Source organism: Schistocerca americana, chromosome 2 (genome assembly GCF_021461395.2).
Source record: "Schistocerca americana isolate TAMUIC-IGC-003095 chromosome 2, iqSchAmer2.1, whole genome shotgun sequence".
Classification (NCBI taxonomy): Eukaryota; Metazoa; Arthropoda; class Insecta; order Orthoptera; family Acrididae; genus Schistocerca; species Schistocerca americana.
The window spans coordinates 481,129,989-481,152,174 of record NC_060120.1 but is presented as its reverse complement, the minus strand read 5'-3'; the positions used below and the strand labels follow the sequence as shown (position 1 = coordinate 481,152,174).

At 42.9% G+C, this 22,186-nt stretch overlaps 2 non-coding genes across 2 annotated transcripts; one reads left to right on the top strand and one right to left on the bottom strand.

Annotated features, from left to right (window-relative positions):
* Positions 1-1,907: 1,907 nt before the first annotated feature.
* On the bottom strand, positions 1,908-1,979 carry Trnap-agg. Its single transcript has one exon. It is a non-coding gene; the product is annotated as a tRNA-Pro (tRNA).
* A 19,905-nt stretch (positions 1,980-21,884) lies between these two features.
* Trnap-cgg lies at positions 21,885-21,956 on the top strand. The gene has a single exon. It is a non-coding gene; the product is annotated as a tRNA-Pro (tRNA).
* Positions 21,957-22,186: the final 230 nt, after the last annotated feature.

Genomic DNA, 22,186 nt, shown 5'->3' with positions numbered 1-22,186 from the left:
CGTATGTTTTCGTGTATTAGTGTGCATGCGTTGGAAGCGTGTTTGCCAGCGCATCCGCGGCAACGGGGTGCCAGGCCGCAGCAGAGGCCCGAATGACCGAACCGCTGGCAGTTGTTACATTGTTGGGGGACTTGTGGCGGTTCGTAGGTTTCTACCCTTACGTCCATCCGCAGAAGGCTTTTTATCTGCAGTAGGCCGCGGGAGGCGGCCGTGTCGGCCACCTCGACCAGGTAGTGTGGTAGACGGTGGTGGGAGCGGAAGCCTGTCATCCTGGAAGCACTTTTGCAGTCGAATCCAAGGAAGTTGAGCGCCGCTTGTACTGTGCTGTTTGGGGTGTTGGGGTCCACTCCCTTTACCACGTACTGCTGTGTCCGTTCTTCGGCGGTCCTGTACGTATAGTGCTCGATTTCCTTTTCTTTGAGGAAGATAAGGAGATCCTTGTATTCACTGTTAGTTGATACGTACAGTGAGGCCCTATCCCCAGAGTACTTCGTGTGTAGCGTGCAAGGTGAGTGCCTTTCCGCGAATGTTGTGTTGAGGACGCTGAGGTCCCCGTAGTTCTGGATTACGACTGGGGGAAAACCAGTCTTCTGTTGTGTGGGCGTAGCTGCGGTTGGTACTTGTGTGGTGTTGTTGACCGCAGGTCGGGTCGTGTTTGTTGTTGTATTGGTGTTCCTAACCGGAAGCGCGGGTTTTGGTGTAGGTAGCAGCGCCTTTCGGCTACCTTGCGAGTGTGGTTGCTCGCGTGTTTGCGTGGTGTTTCTTTGTTTGCGTCGTGGGCCCTCCACCTGCCAGGGCCCAGTGTAGTGTTGTTCTGTGTCCGCATCTGCGGCTGCCGGTTCCGCCGTTGGAGTCGGTTGCCGCAGTGGGACAGTGGTGCATGAGTCACCAGATGCAGGTGAATGTAATGTTATGTGCAGTGTACTTGTCCGCGTGGGGGACTCACTTGTGCCGCAGAAGTCGGTTATCAATCGACGCTGGCTCAGCAGTTCCTGCGCTTGCGCAGCGATCTGCCGGTCCTTGTCGGCCAACACCTCCTCAACGGCGGCAAGCGGGACGCTGACGTCGACGGGAACAGCCGACTCTCGCGCCTCTTTAGCTGCAGCCTTGCTGCGGGTTAGGGCGGGGGAAACACCGGCGGAATCTGCCATCGTGTGTTTGCAGGAGCTTTATTTGGTATGGGTGGGCACGACAATTATGCTTTTTCTGAAAAGAAAAGGCTAATAGTAGGTCCTACAGAAGAGGGGGAATGCCCTACGGCCTACCGTGCGCCGTTGGTGCAGTGGCGCGGCACCTAAAGGAGGTGCGGAGGAAGAGAAGTGGCCTACAGTACGCGGGGTGGTCCGACGTGAACGGGCCCCTGGCACTGATCAACCCTAACACAGAACGAAAGAGTCTCGCTAGGTTTGTAACCGAAGTTACGGGTTACTGTGAGTCAGTGACTCTTGACGACAATAGAGCTTCTCCGCGAGCTACGCGGCTTTTCGACGAAAGGGAGCAAGCTCAACCTTCCGCCGATCCACCGAGCGCTACTGGCGCCTCGAAAGGAACTCTCTGTAGAGCAGAGCGGTCAGCGAGGCCTAAACCCCAATAGCTACCGTTGCACCGGCCATCACCGGCTGAGAGCTCCTTCCGCTACGACGGCAGGAGCGCGTCTCACCATCATTATCATCATTGCTTAAGCTCAAGTACTGAGAAGCACATACGCCAATATGGTCTTCTTCTGGTGTGTGTAACTTCAAGAAGAGTGAGACGAGAGCAGTATCGCGAAGCAAACTGGAAATCAAGCACTCGGTTCTCTGTCGTCACTGTAAAGGCACAATAACTCTCAGTAAATCAAAGCTAGCTCTAGTGAACTGCAACAATTTTGGAATTTGAACGTAGCAAGGAATATGATACAAAAACGTGGGCTCGTCCGGGATTTGAACCCGGGACCTCTCGCACCCTAAGCGAGAATCATACCCCTAGACCAACGAGCCGCTCGCGAGACAAGAAGCCTTTCACTCATGTGTGGCGGAGCGAGGCGGTCCAGACGCGTGCAGAACGCTGCGGCTCTTGTATTGCGCTCCGCCACCTTCACGAGACGCGAAACACAGCTGCGCCGCACACGTCTGCAGGCGGGGCTCATGTATTGCAAGTCTGGCAGCTTTCAGCTAAGCCTGCCCACTTTCACAGCTGCGTGGCGCATTTGAAATTGTTGGACTTCAGCAAGTAAAATGACTTCAAAAGCAGAGAACAGAAGCAAGTTGGCATCACACAGTAACGAAATAGTTAATTTAACGCTGCAGTATTATCCGACAAAAGTAGCATTTTTCTCCGCTCTGCTCAAGCGTTAGATGAGGAAGGAGATTGAGAATTTGACGTCGCGTCGCCTTCGGCATAGTTTTGACATGAACAAGAAGCAGCATTAGAATAACGGGGGAAATATGACAATACCCGTCTTAAAAATACAAGACCATAACGCATGAGCATTAAATTCTATTGTCTTATTTTGATCATGACTTTTATATCTTTTAAAATGACACCAATTCACATAAATTTCTGTATTTGTCTCCTAGCGACACCGAATGCTAAAAAAAGTAAAATCGTATGGCGTCCTTGGCTAGCAGCCGCCGAGATGCAGGTTCAACCGAGTAATTGGAAAGCATTTTCCTGTCTTTCCCGTACACTGGCACCTTTCGTTATGTGAGACGTGTGTTAAGCGTATCTGATACGTGCAGAAGACTGAGATCGGGGTGTGTAGTGCGCTGTCAGGTTGCGTTGTATGATAATCAGAGGAGGGAGAAAGTGAGAGTCGGTGCCAGCACGAAAGGAGACGTCGAGCTTAACGTTCCCACCCGATGAACGGACCATCACCAACAGTGTCACGTGCCCTCACTCCTTGAGACACTGCGGAGAGGTTTGGAATTTAATCGAGGACAAGGCGCAAAGTCTAGTGGTCAGGACCCCACCACCTGCTGTGCCCTTTCGCGGAAAGACGAAGGCAAAGTTGCAAACATCGCGTGGCGTTCTTGGCCAGTTACTCGGCGACCATCGATGTCACTTATGTGCCGTGATCTGAACGGGAGGGGTGTATTCAATGAGTCAAGTGCGTTGACTATGAAATGCTACTAAAACTTTTAAGCATTATGTAGAAGCAAATTTAATTTGGTGAAGAACAGCATAAGGCCAGGTGTCTGACTTATTGAGGTCAATACACACCATACTTGCGCTTACAATAAGGCGATCCGTATGTTATGGTGAAGAAAGATGCCACGTAGAGAATGCTACCTAAAACAACTGAACGTGTGCGGCTCACATTGATGCCGTTCATAGCTTGGCATCTTGTATTAGTGATAGTGGCGTCTCATTTTCTTGGTGTGTTCACTGGCGCCACTACGTATGCTCGCCTTGTCTGTCCGTGACTGGCAGCACCAGCGCTTATCGATAGCGAGGACTGTAGTACCATCTTTGGAGCGGCCTCTACTCTTTCTGGGTCGTCGTGTGTCCAGGGAGTTGCCTTGGGACAGAGCAGCAATGAGGGCCGGACAGCCAGTACTTACCCAACCGCTGGCGACACAAATGCGCTTTCCGACGGAAGGATGTGGTCGCGAGAGTGCACGACCACGACAAGAACCGGATTCAGTGAGTTTTAGTTGATGGAACGTGATATTCGAGTAATGCAACTTTCAACTCTGTGTGTATGTCCGCCTGTCGAAGTGCCCTCATGGCAATAATTTGTTAGTTGACAATTTATACTGGGATATTTTCCGTGCCTGACTTGAGTGGGGACGACCCTTGGTTGGTTAGTCGTTCGGTCGGTCGTCACAGCGGACGACGTGCATTTGGTTTTCCTACTGCTTCTGGCTTCTCTGTGTTTGTGGCGACGTACATAATTCGTCCGTGTTGTTTCACAGTGATTGGTTTTAGTATTGTTTAGTACCCACACTCCCTAAACAAAGAAATTGATCGAGGTCACTCGGAGGTATACCCCTCCTTACTCCCCCCCCCCCCCCCCCACACACACACATATACACACTCAATCCAATGAATAGTGTGAGTACAGAAGGGTACAGATCCTGTCCCCACAGATTTTGTCGTCTTGAAGGGGCATCCCTACTATCAGCTGTAGTGTAACATGTACCTCATGACATCTCAATCGAAAGATTACCTCGTGCACCGTATGCTGAGCAGCAACACCACCCTCGAGATGGCACCTCTTTATAGCCTTCAAACATGAAAGCTTTTTATGCTGCTTGATCCACATCCTTAGGCCATCTCTGGGTGGCACCTGCATCAATATGGTATGTATACATCTTTGATCTGGGCCCCACAACCTTCTCAATCTGCGAACCATTCAGCAACTCTTTCATCACACCGATAACCTTTCTGTTTTGAAGTGTTATTCCAAAAGGATTATAGGCCATATATCCACACGTGTAGAGGTCTTCTTGATTCTGTCTAATTACTTCAAATGGATTGCAGCCTTTCATCCAGTAGATGTAACTATGTGTACCCGCATAAAATAACTTGGAATTGATGTTAGGCTTCGCAAAAGCTATAGTGGAAGCGGCCCATGTGAAGGTCAGAGATGTCCACAACACACAATATAGACTGGCTTCGTGAGCTGCACTGAAATCTTAGCCGTCTCCACAGTGACTCATCTCACTGCAGACAGTGTGACGACGTTCTCTTTTGTTCCATAACGCCCATCCCATTGGTAAACTAAATGAATATCACGATACACTGTAACACTCTCTATGGTTTTTCCGAAAGCTGAATTATTCATTAATCTGTAAAAGTTATTTTCACTATCACCAAAATCACACGTCGTGCAAGCCCTCTGTCTGAAATTTAAATGAATAAAGCCATTCAAACAGGGTTACTGCTTGAAAGAGAGTCCATGGATGATATTAATAAGTTCCATCCGCAACATGAGACACTGCTGAAGGTTTCTGTAATGAAAAACAAACTTGGTTATTCCCCAGCGTTGCCAAAAGCTTCAGCATGTAAGCATTTCACGGGACTAGGTGCTTTGGAGGTAGAAGAAAAACTCTGCACTCGCAGTAAGGGTGAGATATTCCACTTCTACCTCCAGACCATATCCCTCACCAGCACTCACAGCCACATCATGGGATCTTTTCCTTCAGGCTGACTACTTCCCATTTGGACATCCATCAGAACCCTCCGAACTGTAGATTGTATTGCATTGTATACTCCTAGGGGTTGTTAATTTCCAGGCAAATGTTGTAACTTAAATCGTTAGACGGCGTGTAGTCCTCCTCCTCATTTGAGAGTTATTGGCCTTGGCCTTCCCGTGAGTGCACTAGCAAAGTCCACCGTGACTCCTGCATTAAAAAAAGACCAACATATAAACATCAGCCAACAGTTCGATGCTGTCATCTGTTCTTATTGTGTAACTTTACATTCCCCATTGCTGTCATCTGTTCTTTTTATCTTAACATTGGATTCCACTCTGCATTGCATACACTCTGTAACTTCTCAATGATGTTTGCTAGCACACATTAGGGATGAGAAACTCATGTCAAACATTCACTGCATGCTCATATTGTGCATCCGTTATGGCAGTAATTGTTACTTTACTGGAGAATGTGGTTATGTCTCTCAGAGTGGTTTGTGGAGTCTCTCTGACAAATCTAAGTATTCAAATATTTTGTCGCAAGCTGAAACTTTGTGTCATCAGGAAATCCAGGTATCAAAACTTTATTCTTGGCGTGATTCTCTTCGAAAACGAAATGTACTTTGCGAATATATAACACGCAGAATTGCCTAGTGCCTGTGGGAGGGGGCGGGAAGAGGGATTCCCCTGGGTGACTTTGATCAATGTCTGGTGTTTTCGCTCTGGGGAGGGAGCGTGGGTGACGTTGAATGTAAGTCAACCATGTGGGTAACCTGACACCGATTGTGTACCTGACACTGGTTGTGATGAGGTCCTTACCTCAGCAGAGATCGGCTTTGCTATCCTACTAATTATCAGCTGTTTCGTATCATATCGCAAGCCTGTATTGGTAAAACACTTGTGGGCTACCGAGATATTGCAGATTTGGGCAGCATGCTTACTGTATGCGATGCGTCGCCCGACGTTTACCTGTCCACGTACCAGCGCTGCTGTCCTACTGATGATTGTGCCCGAATACGCCGCCATGTAAGATAAGGTTATTCGAATGACAGACGGGGCTACGGATGTGGGTCAAAGCGGACAGTATTATGCTATGACGAATAATCATCTGGATATCAACGCTAAATGACAGCGTCATGAACCACGTGACATATGCGAGGCATCTGGTGCCACATACCTCCAGAAATCGGCGAAGAACTCGTCGAATCCACACCAACACAATCGCTGCCATATTGCATTCCAAAAGTGGAGCAGCGCACGCTAAGTGGTTGGTCTAATGTCTTGGTTCATGTATTCGCAGATACTAAGAAACTCGCATATTGCCAAAGGCTGGAAGCCGTCCATATATGTTCAGCATAAGTCAGCCTTGCCCAGTACTCTGTTGGTATTTCACCTATCCACACGGCCATTTTGTTGCATTACAATGAACTTTTCTAAATGAAAAACGATTGTCAATGAAAGTGGGTATATACCAAAGGAAAATATTTTACTCTGGCCCTGACTATATTGCGAATCTCTGCAAACAGGGAAGCTGAAACCGCTTCCCATGTGCACACTTCACACAACAAATTCTTACAAAAGTTCATTTATGACACTTTTTGTGCTTATGAATGAACTGTCTTAAATCTCTCCTCTTACAATGGAAATACGTGCAGTTCGAACGGAGCTGTATCGTTCATGTTTTTTGTAAAATATATCTATTTATCTTGGGGAATAATACGATGTTCAACGTTCTTTTCTGTTGGCAGCCTGATCAACAGGAAAGTTAGGAAAAAGTTACATTGTTGAAACGTGGGACTTAGGGAAAGCAGGAAAGGTGTGGATGGGGCCTAATCAGTTACTGTCGATTGCAACGAAAACACATAAACTATTTTCAAAAAATCAAAACCCACAATGATCATTTTTAAAAATGATTTTCCTAAACTGGCGGCTGAAAGCCTTATTAGAAGAATTGCAAGTTATTGTCGGCTGAAGGCCACAAGTAATGTTACACACAATCAACGGCTAAAGGCCTAATTAAGAAGGTTCAAAGTTATTCGTCGGCTGAAGGCCAGAAGCAATTTCAAAAATAGACAGCGGCCGAAGTACTGAATTACCAATAAGGTGGACAGTTACACGTTAAAAATACCAAAAACCCTTTAAACAATATTCATACCTGTAACAAGTTACAGTGATGGCTGAGGGCCTTACCAAGACAGAATTGGAACTATTTGTCGACTGAAAGCCACAAGCAATGTTACAAACAATTAATAGCTGAAGACCTGATTAAGAAAGGATTCAAAATTATTGGGGGCCGAAAGCCACAAGCAATTTTCAGAATACTCAATGGCTGAACGCCTGAATTACAAGTAAGGAAGGCAGTTGTATGTTAATATACTAAAAATCTTTTAAAACAATCTTAACGAACTGTAACAGGCTATAATGACGGTTGCAGGCCTTATTAAGAGAAAATTGAAAATAACTTGTCGACTGAAGGCCACAGGCAGTGTTACAAAGAATTAACGGCTGAAGGCCGCAATTACAAGGGGTAAGGCAATAACATGATAACATTAGGGTAAATTTTAAACAATTACAACAACTTGTCCAAATAAGACAAGAGTGAGCCACAGACTGTGCTCCCTGGATCGACCTGAGGAAGGTGACTACAGCTGTGTAAGTGGTGACACAGGCAGCCAAGGATTGTCCTCGCGTAACAGAATGGCAACTCACTCTAGGGGTAGCTTAAGCGCCGACCGACAGACTAACCAATCCACATAACGTCCGATCACCGGTACAACGATGGATTATTTTTAGACAAGGGCGAAGAGACGGTCAGCACCACGTCTTCAGAAACACACCGACAACCGAAGGAAACATTCAAACGTCCTGTGTTCGGTCGTCGGCTACAGCCCCTCAGTCTGACAGTGCCGCCCACACATGACAACCCAGAACGCACACACCATATAAATAACTGCACATTAAAAACCACACAAGATACACAAGTATCGGCGAAACAATTCCACAGTGTCTCAAACAATACTAAAACCAGTCACTGTGAAACAACACGGACGAATTATATACGTCGGCACAAACACAGAGAAGCCAGAAGCAGTAGGAAAACCAAATGCACGTCGTCCGCTGCGACGACCGACCGAACGACTAACCAACCAAGGGTCGTCCCCACTCAAGTCAGGCACGGAAAATATCCCAGTATAAATTGTCAACTAACAAATTATTGCCATGAGGGCACTTCGACAGGCGGACATACACACAGAGTTGAAAGTTGCATTACTCGAATATCGCGTTCCATTCAACTAAAACTCACTGAATCCGGTCCTTGTCGTGGTCGTGCACTCTCGCGACTACATCCTTCCGTCGGAAAGCGCATTTGTGTCGCCAGCGGTTGGGTGAGTACTGGCTGTCCGGCCGTCATTGCTGCTCTGTCCCAACGCAACTCCCTGGACACACGACGACCCAGAAAGAGTAGAGGCCGCTCCAAAGATGGTACTACAGTACTCGCTATCGATAAGCGCTGGTGCTGCCAGTCACGGACAGACAAGGCGAGCATACGTAGTGGCGCCAGTGAACACACCCAGAAAATGAGACGCCACTATCACTAATACAAGATGCCAAGCTATGAACGGCATCAATGTGAGCCGTACACGTTCAGTTGTTTTAGGTAGCATTCTCTACTTGGCAGCTTTCTTCACCATAACATACGGATCGCCTTATTGTAAGCGCAAGTATGGTGTGTATTGACCTCAATAAGTCAGACACCTGGCCTTATGCTGTTCTTCACCAAATTAAATTTGCTTCTACATAATGCTTAAAAGTTTTAGTAGCATTTCATAATCAATGCACTTGACTCATTGAATACACCCCTCCCGTTCAGATCACGGCACATAAGTGACATCGACGTATAAAATAAATAAAATAAATAAAAAAAATGTTGTTATTTAAATATGTTAATTATTCTATCTGTATGATGGTGATTGTGATTGCAATTGTATTTGCTTATCTGGAACGTGGACGTTTAATTATTCGGTATCAGACGCTTGACAATGGCTTTTTCGTAAAGGCAATGTTACTCGTAGTTGACCGTGAAATAAAACTGAATAATCGGACTTCGTAATTAAATCGTTTCCAAAGACTGCTGCGGTAGGTGCGGACTCATAATCTAAATCTCAATATTACAATAATTTGCCAGCCATGCCAATACGTCGTACAGAGGTGATTGTCTACTAAACATAAAAAAGTTACACAGTTAGTTAAATCAGATATATTCAATGAATAAGCCTACAGTTCATAATCCTACTTACTTTTATAAATATAAATTCTTTACAGAATCGAGTGCCTAGTGTGGTTGCAACTCGCAGTATTCTTCTATAACATGAAATATGGCGGTGTGCCAGACAATAAAATAAAATACGTGCGTCTCGCACCACTTCAACCTGAGCTCTCCCCTTTCTTAATCAAACATAAGAGTAACGTAATTGTGCTTTTGTTTTATCAGCGACACAGCGCTGCAGTTGTGTGCCATAGGCTTTATTTATTTGTCACTGATTATTTATTTAATTAGTACTTCGCGTTTCCGCGGAAACTCACGCTCGGCATGCAAATGTGCCTTTATATTGCCCCCTGAATTGCGAGGCGAAAGGACACACCTGCAGGCGAGCAATTCACCTAAAGGCACAAGAAAATCTAAGTTATCTACAACTATTTACATGACTTACATTACACATTATACACATTATATACAAAATTTGAATGACGCGGGTGCGCCGTAAAAGTTCTTATGTTGGCAGATAGAGTGCGCGCATGCGCAGAAGCGTCTGTGTAACTGCGGGACTGCCGTTATATCGTACAGTTAGATCACGCGGCACAGTATTGCAATTCATATTATTCATGTGCGAGCGTTTTTCAGTCGTTGCACAAAGAAAATATTCAACCAAGATTACATATGAAGACTACATTCTATGACAGGTAACTTAGTTTTAAATTTACAATATTTGTTATAACACAATACAACTTAGATTGTTGAATGTTCTTAGTTACATAGTATTGTTTTGAAATACTTCAAAGAAAAATGTCCGTATTTTTCAGGTGCGTTGACCTATACACATCGTGTCGTTATTACAGTTCATATTCATCCGCTGCACAATATTTTTTTACAGGTTAGTATCGTCGTGGTAAGGTTTTTTGATCACAGTAACATCGTTGTATAACAACGTGATTAATACATAAGCGTGTCCATTTCTCATTTCCATTATACTCGTAGTGATGCAGTTCGTTGTGACTAAAAGCATTGCTTATTACAGATCAGACGTGACCCGTCGAGTAATTGGTCCACGTGCAGTTCGTTTTTTACATTCCGTGGAAGCTTGGTTGCAGAACCTCGGACGGCACATAGCTGGCGTCGATCCTTGGACAGTCCAGGTAAGAGTGTCCGTCACATTTCGAGAACATTTCATTCCCTGAAGTTCTAACCAAAATTCTTCCACCCGTCGTGTTGTTTTCTGGACAGGCACTTTGTGTCCATTTAATCCAGTTAACATCTTGAAGTTGGGTACTGTAGTAATATCACTAGACGATGCACGAATTATGCACTATGCTGAATATAGCTCACCTAAATGTTCGTAGTTATTAATCAAGAAAATCGTTCATCGCGTTTACATAGATACGCTGCATAATGAATGGTATTAACAGTTTCTTTCACATAGGTTTCCGCGTAGTTGCAGAGTTAGTAATGTTCGTTAATGTCCGTGAACAGTGGTTCACTATGCAATGTCTTTTTGGCACTCGTTTTGTTCAAATTTTTACATAGTAACAGTTGCACTATACATCAGTTAAAAAAAAAAAGTAATTATACATACACACGTCACATATTTTCTTAGCATAAACATAATATAGTTGCACATAAACATGTTTACATCATCATTACATCGCTATAGGTTATTACATTGTGTCACATTTGATTACATGAATTGCAGATATTTACATCCTCTTTAGCAGTTTTGCTGGGATATTATCGATGTTTTTTGTGATGTCATCTGAAATTAAGATAGGTTAGACACAACATTCATTACATCAGTAGGCAAGACCAGGCGTTTTCACTACTCAATAAATATTCAAAATAGTAAGAGAGAGAAAATGTTCGATTCCTCGCGTTTTGTGCGTGTGTGTAGAGTGTCTGTGTGGCCTTGACTACTGATAGATGCTTTTCGTGTTGAGAGATGTGCGTCTAATCTATTTCTCAAAGTAAAAGATCGCTTCACAGATGACGTCTGTCAGTTCGTCAGGTGTCACACCAAGTCAGTGGTACCTTCAGTAACAAATGTTCCGTGAAAAATTAATATGTCATCCACTGCTACGTAATCATAAATTTTACTTTAATATTCCGTCTTTCAGGTGGAGGCGCGCGCTGAAAGAAGAGTTCTTCTGTCTTCAACTGCGTCACTGGAACCGCTGAAATGAAAATTTCTATACTACTTATTATCTGTGTTGTAACAACAGAGTTTTTCGAGTTGCTTAGCAATATTTTGATGGGTATGACTTTGACATTATTCAGCATGAAATGCTCTAAGATCTCGGTGTGCGTATAGCCCAATAATTTTGTTAGTTCTAGGATGTTGTAACAGATACGCACCAGGATGCGGTATGTTAACAATTATATAAGGTCCTTCATATAGCAGACGCCACTTAGCGTTGCGTCGTTTGAGTGCTACAGATTTATGATGAGTACGAAGTAGTACAAGCATTCCTACCTCGAATTTTTGTTTTCTTTTATTATGTTTCTGTGATGTTTGTTTCGTATTTGTGCGTGATGTGTCAATGTAGTCAATACTTCTTTTATTTTCTGTTCAGGTGTGATTTCCTTGTCTGACAACTTAGGTAATGGTTCTATCCACTGATCGTTCTGTTTGCAATTGAACATGATCTCGTTAGGTGTGTAATTCGTATCGTAAATATTTAAGTTATTGTGTACGTCTTCGAAAAGACTTAGGTAGGACACCCAATTAGTATGTTTTGATGAAATATAGGTCCTCATGAATCGATTTAATTCTCGGAAAAGTCTCTCAGTCGCGTTACATTGTGGACTAAACCTCGAAATAAATATACCTTTAATGCCATCGTCCTTCAAGAAATTTCTCCATTTGTACCCAGAGCAGTATGCTGCATTATCTGACAGAATCGCTTTAGGCCCTCCCACGTGCGTCAGGCAATCACCTGAGAATCCTCGCATTATAGCACTTGCAGTGGCGGATTTTAAAGCATAAAGCTTCACATGTTTAGAAAATATATCGTAAAAAGCCAAGATATATTTGACGCCTCCAGAGCCCGCCGGATGCGGTCCACTGATGTCAGCACACAGAATTTCCAGGGGCTCACCAGGTAAAATAGAATGCAAATCTGTTTTTGTGGACAAATTCTGAGGTTTGGATTCCTGACATATGACACATGCCTTCAGCTCCCTGCAAACCTCCCTCCTCATATTGCTAAAATAACAGTACGTACTGAGCCCCGCCAAACACTTCTTCGTCCCATAATGACCCCAAACTAAGTGTGTGCGCCAAACTAAACTACGTTCAGACTCTCTGGGAATGCACACACACCAGCTAGTAGCATTTGGATGTCGGCGGCAAAACAACACATCACTGTGCAACTTGCAATACTTAGTCAAAGGATGATTGTGCTTTTCTACCAGTAATGCTACTATCCTATACCAGTGAGGATCAGGTTTTTGCAATTCAGCCACGTTTCTGCACATATCAATATAATATTGGTGACACCGCCCGTCTTGCATTAAGAGAATCCTGCAGTCATTTATACTCTCCAAGTCACTGCTGGCATCATTCACACCCTGTGGAAGTCCAGACAAAGTGTCTGCAATGGTGCCGTCCCCACCTCCCATGTACTTAATTTCAAAAGAGCAGCTCCGAAGTGCAACCGCCCATCGTGACAGTCCAGGATGTACAAGTTTACAAGTTAACAAAAATGCCAGGGCCCGGCGATCGGTGCAAACCACCGTACGTCTTCCAAACAAACAATAATTGAATTTCTTGAATGCCTTTGTCAAGCACTAACTGAACCTTGCACCCTGTACAGTGCCTGTCACGCTCCAGAGCTCTCCCGTCCAAACCAATAACAATCACCCCGCTCTTATCATTCAAAATACATTTACCTTTGGAGAAGTCCACAATGCAGTCCCTCTCGCTCATAACATCCATTCCCAACATGCAATCCGTCACAAGGTCCTGCACAACCAGGAACGGCCATTGCACGGTTCCATTACCCACTCCAACGTTTACAAAAACCTGCTTCGCAACCCCACATGACCTATTACCCAGTGCAGCAGTCACTCTACAGTTTTGGGCAGGAAACCCAGGCACAGGTTCCAATTCACACATCCCCCTATAGAAATCAAAAGACAAAACGCTCACAGCCGCACCCGTATCCAGGACAATAGTAGCTGGAATCCCACCCACCACACCAGTAGTAGATGCCAAAACAATTTCATTTGTGTTTAAACGACACTGTGCACTGTCTTGTAAAAGTTCATCTGATATATTGCCACTGTGGTTGTATCTTATAAATAAAACAGGTAGTTTTTGTTTAGAATTACTCGGCATATCATTATTCTGTTGTTCAAGTGTGGTGTCGAATAACTGATTAACATTGAAGTCGCCCCCCAAGAATTCTTCAGCCACGACCTGGGGCAAAGTAGTGACTGTTTCTAGTTTGTTGGATTATCATTTGTACTAGGTACTGACACAGATTGAGGTTGTGCATCAGGTGTCATTTCTATTATATTCACATTCGGATATTGCCTATTATGATCTCCAAACTTTTGCGGTTGTTGTTGCTGTTGCGCATTATAACTTACCTGTCGGTCGTAAGGTATGCTCCAATTTTGACCTGGTGGCTGCTGTGGTAAAGCAGAGTTTGAATAAAAGTACTGATCGTTACGAGTCCAACCTTGATGCTGTCTTGGCTCGTAGTTATTATTATTTCTATTTCTGTTTGTGTTTTTGTTATTACCTTTGTATCCGTTGTTACCGTTGTAGTTATTACCGCGGTGCCTTTTGTATGGATTGCCGCATGAAATGTTATTACTGTTGTAACTATTGTTTGTATTGGAATACGCGTGTTGATTTTGATTTCCGTACTGAGACGGCATGTGAGTTTGCTGTTTTTGTTGTACCGCGTATCCAACTGTGGGCGCGCCAGAATTGTGTTGGCAAGCCTGCATGTTTTGCATACCACTAGTGTAAACATTGTGGCTGCTGTTTTGCCGCGCGAAGCGCTGATCTTCAAGTAACATGTCAACCGAATCTAAAGCTGTTAAAAAATAATCTGAATCGTCATCCGGGATATGTAGAAGTTTTTCCTTAATGTTGAAAGGCAATTTGGCCTTCAACGCTCGGAGTATATCACGCGTTGCGACTGGTTCGTCTAAAAAGTGTCCCATGTTCAAGTATTTTTCAAAATATCTGCGTAAGTTACCATTTTTACTGTTAAAAGTTTCAGGTTCTAAAATTTGTCTTCTGAGTCGCTCCTGGACGGATTGCGACCAGAATTTGTTCAGAAAAGCACGCTCAAACTCACTGTACGTGGTACATACGTCAGCTTGACTGTATGCCCAGACAGCTGCATCGCCTTGGATGTAACCGACAATATATGAAATCTTTTTCCGGTCACTCCAAGTGCGCGGAAATGCGTTACTAAAAGATTTAAGAAAAATCACCGGATGAATGGTTCGTTTTTCTGGGATAAAAATCTGAAATTGCCTGTGTTTCATTAAGCTTTCATCTTCCTTCGCATTGTGATATGGATTTATTCCATTGTAATTACTGGTATGTTCAGCTGGCGAGTAATTACGATAATGTTGCTGTGGTTTACCATGATAATAGCTTGTGTTTGTGTTTCCACATCGTGGTATGTGTTGTAGTCGTGGTGTGTTTTGTTCTTGTGTATTTGTCGTGTGCGGAATGTGTGTATCATACTCGAATGTATATTGGTTTCTGAACTGTACATTTTGACTGATATTTTCGTTACATTCAGACTGTAGTTGATCGGTGAATTGTCTCATGGGTGCAGTGACGGATTGTACTGCTTCACTGATCAGCTGTTTGTTATTAGTAATGTATTGCGCTACGGAGTCGTGCACAATTGTTGGTAAATTTTCACGTAAGCATCTATCAAAATGTTTGTCTTTGTTCTCAACCCAATCATGAAATTCTTTATTAATATTTTGAAAATGAGCTGTGGCATCTGATTGTAAGATGTCAGTCAGGTGTTGTTCAACATTGTCAAATTTATTCTGTACGTCAGTAATTCGTTTTTCAAGGTTGTCATGTACTGAAGGATATGTTTGAATTTGTTCAGTAAGAACTTCACACGTGACATTAAGGTTTTTTACTTGTGTCTGTAAAAGTGCTACGTCAGTTGTAGTCTTTTCTTGTCTCGTATTGAGCTGGGAAAATTTAGTACTGAGTTCGGTCATCTGTTTGGTCAGTGTGGCGTCTATAAGTTTCACACGTTTACACAAAGTGTCATTACCTATCTTGATTGCTATGAGATCAGATTTGATTTCGTCATTTTGTGTTTTTAACTGTTCATTTTGTGTCTCTAATTGTGCCTTTAAGGTTGCCATGTTTTCGGCGTTCTGTTTCCTTATGGTTGCCATATTTTCTGCGTTTTGTTTCACTAGCATTTGTAACATGTCGGCAATGTTTACCGTTTGCAAGGTCTCTGCCCCCGCCGCGTCATTAGACGTGACGTCATGCATTAACATGGGCTCTGATTGAGATTTTGAAATTTTTGTAGTGGACGGCCTATTGTCAAAATTTTCGTCATCACTTGCGTCAATGTTTGATGAATCGTCACTACCGGTTGCTGTCGTAAAGTCATTTTCTAACACTTGTCTCACGTCCGAGTCGGATTGCGTCTGAATAGTACGTCCTTGCTGTTCCATTTTTGCGTATTGTTTTCTAGTTATTACCATGCCACACGTGATACATGTTTCAAGAAAATTTTTGACACTGATTTTAAAATAAAATGTAGTTGAGCATGAATCGCTCGTAGCAACAATGGCTGTCTGTTAATTTAAAAATATAAACTGAATTTGAGATTATTGGTAATGGCTGCTGGCCATGTTACATGATATCGTACAGAAGTCGGCCATATTGTACACTCGTGTATTGGTATTGTTGCATACGTTATTATTTAGGGAAAAGTACTGAGAATGAAATTTATCACTGAGACTGTTATGCGGAAAAGAAACACTACAGAATTAACTGAAAAGCTAATACACTGAATTATACGTCTGGTCAAGCCTGCTAATGCAAAGATGCTGCGTCTTACCTTATTTTGCTGGAAGTTTCATTGCGTCTTCCCGCAAAATTTCAGAATTGGAAAATATCTTCAGATTTTGTTATCTCTCATACATTGACGTCCAGGTCCAGAAAGTTGATTTTTTACATGAAACAAAGAGAACAATGTAACAAATGACAAAATAACAAGTCCGACACGCAGTCGCCAATATAAAATAAATAAAATAAATAAAAAATAAATGTTGTTATTTAAATATGTTAATTATTCTATCTGTATGATGGTGATTGTGATTGCAATTGTATTTGCTTATCTGGAACGTGGACGTTTAATTATTCGGTATCAGACGCTTGACAATGGCTTTTTCGTAAAGGCAATGTTACTCGTAGTTGACCGTGAAATAAAACTGAATAATCGGACTTCGTAATTAAATCGTTTCCAAAGACTGCTGCGGTAGGTGCGGACTCATAATCTAAATCTCAATATTACAATAATTTGCCAGCCATGCCAATACGTCGTACAGAGGTGATTGTCTACTAAACATAAAAAAGTTACACAGTTAGTTAAATCAGATATATTCAATGAATAAGCCTACAGTTCATAATCCTACTTACTTTTATAAATATAAATTCTTTACAGAATCGAGTGCCTAGTGTGGTTGCAACTCGCAGTATTCTTCTATAACATGAAATATGGCGGTGTGCCAGACAATAAAATAAAATACGTGCTTCTCGCACCACTTCAACCTGAGCTCTCCCCTTTCTTAATCAAACATAAGAGTAACGTAATTGTGCTTTTGTTTTATCAGCGACACAGCGCTGCAGTTGTGTGCCATAGGCTTTATTTATTTGTCACTGATTATTTATTTAATTAGTATTTCGCGTTTCCGCGGAAACTCACGCTCGGCATGCAAATGTGCCTTTATAGACGGTCGCCAAGTAACTGGCCAAGAACGCCACGCAATGTTTGCAACTTTGCCTTCGTCTTTCCGCGAAAGGACACAGCAGGTGGTGGGGTCCTGACCACTAGACTTTGCGCCTTGTCCTCGATTAAATTCCAAACCTCTCCGCAGTGTCTCAAGGAGTGAGGGCACGTGACACTGTTGGTGATGGTCTGTTCATCTGGTGGGAACGTTAAGCTCGACGTCTCCTTTCGTGCTGGTACCGACTCTCACCTTCCCCCTTCTCTGGTTATGATACAATACAAACATAACACCGCACTACACACACCGATTTCAGTCTTCTGCACGTATCAGACACACTTAACACACGTCTCACATAACGAAAGGTGCCGGTGTGGTAGCTTTGGCTTACTGAGAGTTATCCTGCCTTTTCAGTGACGACAGAGAACCGAGTGCTTGATTTTCAGTTTGCTTCCTGATATTGCTCTTGTCTCACTCTTCTTGAATTAACATACACCAGAAGAAGACCATATTGGTGTTTGTGCCTCTCAGTACTTCAGCTTAACCAAAGATGATGATGATGATGATGATGAAAAGTTGAAACAAATGACGTGAAAACTCCTATTCATTTACTTTGACAAGACTGATTTTTCCTAAAAGTCATGTTATTTCACGACTCAGTATTTAAGGATGGTAGTCGATTGGCGATTATTACAGGCCGCGAAATAGGATGTTGTCCACACTACTCCCCTCGCATATAACAGACGTCTAACAGTTCCCAAGTAAGTCTATTATTATTAGATTATTAACATTTTCACGTAATTTGTTTACGTCAGTACTGAGTCCTACACTTCAGTATAACTTTCAATAAATTGCGAATCATATAAATACATCCCTAAAGCATTTATCCAAAATTTGGAAAGCATCTCTGTCATACCATTAAGAACTTTACAAATTCATCATTTATGCGATATAAGATTGAAGAGTACATTCGCCAGAATCAGCATTTCACTTACATGTAACTCTGTTGTAAATACAGGTCTGCAGACTACGGCTGTACGACTACATAAATGGAGGGAGCACTGAATCTTGTCTGTCGCTTCACCTTTCGTTTGATGAAGTCAGACGTTATTTTTTTCGTAGTGAAAGATCTTTCACCTCTGTCTCGCCTAACCTCAACTTGGTGTGGTTTACCGGTTCCACCTGAGGACTCACGAACCGTGTCCTGTTTGTTACCAGCAAGAGATACGGTCAACCGGCGAGTGAGCCCCTTCCCTGATGGAATGTGTTTCACACACTGACGTGGGCTAAGCTTCAGGAACTCAACTGAAAAGCATCCTGTGTTAAACGAAGCTTTAAATGTTTTAGAATATCTTCCCGTTTTCGAGACACTTTTTTTTCCTCATGATACCGTATCTCTGAAAGTTAGCTGCTAAATTTGGAAGTTAAAATGCGTAGAAATACAAAATCTTTTAATAAAATGTGGTCATAGCCCTCTGAACGCCCTTACTCCTCCCTTTTATCCGTGCCAAAGTGTTTTTCTAGACAGTGGGCAGCTAGTTACCAGTATAAGGTTTGCCGAAATGAATGCTTTAACTTCCGTGGTGCTAAAAGAACACTTGTTACACCTTCGTCAATGTACTCTCCCACTGAGTTACCACCACCCGAATCTGCAAGACCTTAATATTAGGAAAAATGTAAGAAGTGTTAGCTGTTGTCAGAGCGCACCTACTTGCTCACTTAGTAACGCATAAGGGCCGTTCGTCCTAGTCAATCGACTACCAAATTACATCTAAGAAATGAGTGCAATGAGCAGCAGTCAAGTCAGCAACTGCGACCAGTTTCCCTCAGACGCCTCCGCCAAAGGAGGCCTGAAGAGTCCCCCTAGTGAAATCACAGCCTCGGTGCTACTCGTATCCACTGGCGTCACCACCAAGTCCAGTATGGAATTTTGGTGGAGAGTTATTACCTCTCATACATTGTCCATTTCACACAGATCTCGTTACGCTGTAGAGGAAGAGAGAATGGATATTTAAAACCATAAAGCTTTTCAGAAATATTGGGCTAAACACAAATTACTTGCATCATTTTCGTGCTTCTGTGGAATATGCAGTTCCTAGAGCTTGAACCATTGTCAAAAAAAGCCTTTAAAACCAGAAAAACACATTCCTTAGACAAAACTAATGGGGCAAACATACACCAGTAAATCTGCAGAATCTTCGTTTCCTTTGAAAATAAGAGTAACGTCTGTCTACTGTTGTTTACACGACTTTCGCTCCTCGTTTCAGAATAATTGTTTGTAAAAATATTGTATTTTTCAAGTGATAAGTGTTTCAAATGTGTGAAATCTTATGGTACTTAACTGCTAAGGTCATCAGTCCCTAAGCTTACACACTACTTAACCTAAATTATCCTAAGGACAAACACACACACACACACACACACACACACCAGTGCCCGAGGGAGGACTCGAACCGCCACCGGGACCAGCCGCACAGTCCATGGCTGCAGCGCCCTAGACCGCTCGGCTAATCCCGCGCGGCTCAAGTGATTTCCTTCACGTCTTTACCACAGTGTATCTCTCAGAGAAACGAGTATAGTCAACTGTCGTTGCCAAATCTGTTTAGCCATTTCTCTCGGATTTGCGTAGCTTGGAATGAACTTTCAGTTTCTTCATATATAGATGTTTAAAATAACTGGAATGCTACAAAGACAGTTTGGAAAACTGAATCAGGTTGTTGCATTAAAGCACCTTATGCACAGATTGAGTAAACATGAGTTAATGTCACTGCTTACCCCACTTGTAGTGAACATCACTAGTGCTAATAAAGGCTTTATATTTATTGTAACCATTCTACGCAGTGAATGACACTCAAGTAACTCTGAGGGTTTTCTATTTTACTTGCATGTTGACGATGATGGTCTAAATGCCTAATAGACACTTGTTCATGAGGTGTTTAAAAATATCGGCTTTAACCTTTAACGGTATTTCCAAAATTACAGTAACATCATCACAGAACTCGCCCTGGCATGGCACCGACCTAGTGACGTCACAGAGGCTACCTGTTAGTTGTCGTAGTCTCTGTACCCCGGAGCCTGCGGTCCAGCTATCGCCTTAGAGATGCAGGCCTTGGGCGGACACAGCACAATGAGAGGGCCGGCTGCCTTCGTATACTGTCCGTTCGTTCCTGAAGAGCAGGTCAGAGACTGTATTGTAGCACAGACTCCTTGGGCCTTCGGCCAGTTTACCCTCCTTCCTACGCCGTATTCCCCTGCTTTTAAGAAGTCCAAAATGGCAATTTTGCAACAAAATGAATTAGACAGCACTATTTATGAACAGTGGATAAGTTCGCCTTTTTCATAGAGCGCCTCGTCAGAGAAATTAGATATTTCTACCCCTATGTTTTCACTACATCTGGAGCATCCTAAAAAGGTCAAGGACTCTAAACTATCCTTTCAATCGTAATCACTGCAATTTGTTACTTCAAATTGCCTAGCCACATTTCACAAGGAAAGCTGGTAGTTTTATGTGCAGATAAATATCCACCAGTTTAACTGCTAAAACAGCACTCTCCTTCAGCATACCAATTAAAATTTACAATCAGTTCAATAATATATTGGAAGTTCCAGAAGTCCAGAAAGTATGCGTGTTAGATTAGGGCATAAGAAGCAACTACAAACAGACTTAATTTGTCTGCGTTAAAAGAAAGAGTAATATTCACTTCCTTGTCTCAAAGAACTGTTTGACATCTTCTGTCATCGATTTAATTTTTACTCTGAATGTTTCGGACATTCTAGAAAGAGAGATTCTGTAATGATGCAGAATTTCAGGGATGATGGAGAAAGGTAAATCCATTAATTTGAGTTAAGGGACCCTGGTCCGGAAATGACTGAGTCGTAAGTTGGAAGCGAAAATCGCTCTGACGCCTCTGACATTGATCCTCTTCTACTGCAAGCTCTTTGCTTTCCATATTTTGGAAGGAGGTACTATGGACCAAATATGAAAAGATGCCCAGCAAACATGGGCTCTAAAGTGCATACGTTAAGAGCTACCGGCACTTGTTCATCTTTGCTAATGTGAAACACATCTCTTCTCTGAACAAGTGCTCATAGATCTTAAGACATCCATTTTAGATCCCATGATTACATTTTTCCTTGTTTGGTTGATACTACCTTCTCCCAAAACAAGGAAAGCAGTGAGCTTACAGTAGAAGAGGTCTATTGGCAGAAATATCACAACGATTTTAGCTGATAACTTTCCACTCGGTCCTTTCCCTACCAGAGTCTCTTACTACAGATTGATACATTTACCCTTTTCCATCACTCCAGAAAGTTTGTAACTTCATAATGGAATCACCCTCTATTTGATCATCTCGTTAAGACCGTCATGATCCATAATCAGATAAGATCATAAGTCAGCTCTATGAGGCGAGGTGGAAAAAAAGAAAGTAACTGCTCAGCAAGTCACGCCGCCGCAGTTTTCTCCGCACTGTCTGGTTTCCACACCGTCTGCTTTTGATCTACAATTCTTCGCGATAATTAGACTTACGTAGTGGCTCGTTGGTCTAGGGGTATGATTCTCGCTTCGGGTGCGAGAGGTCCCGGGTTCAAATCCCGGACGAGCCCATACGTTTTGTGCTGCTCCTGGATTATATAGACAACATTTGCAGAGTTAGCAAAAAGCCTTTACCCCCACTACCTTTTCACTTAACATTAGCGACAAATTTTAATTTTTTCAATATTGTCTTAATGAGCCTACATCGGTCAATCACAGGTGAGCTATAGACAAGATATATATGTTTCGTTATCTTTCACACATATAAGTATTATTTCTTCCGTGTTACTGTTTTCTTTTA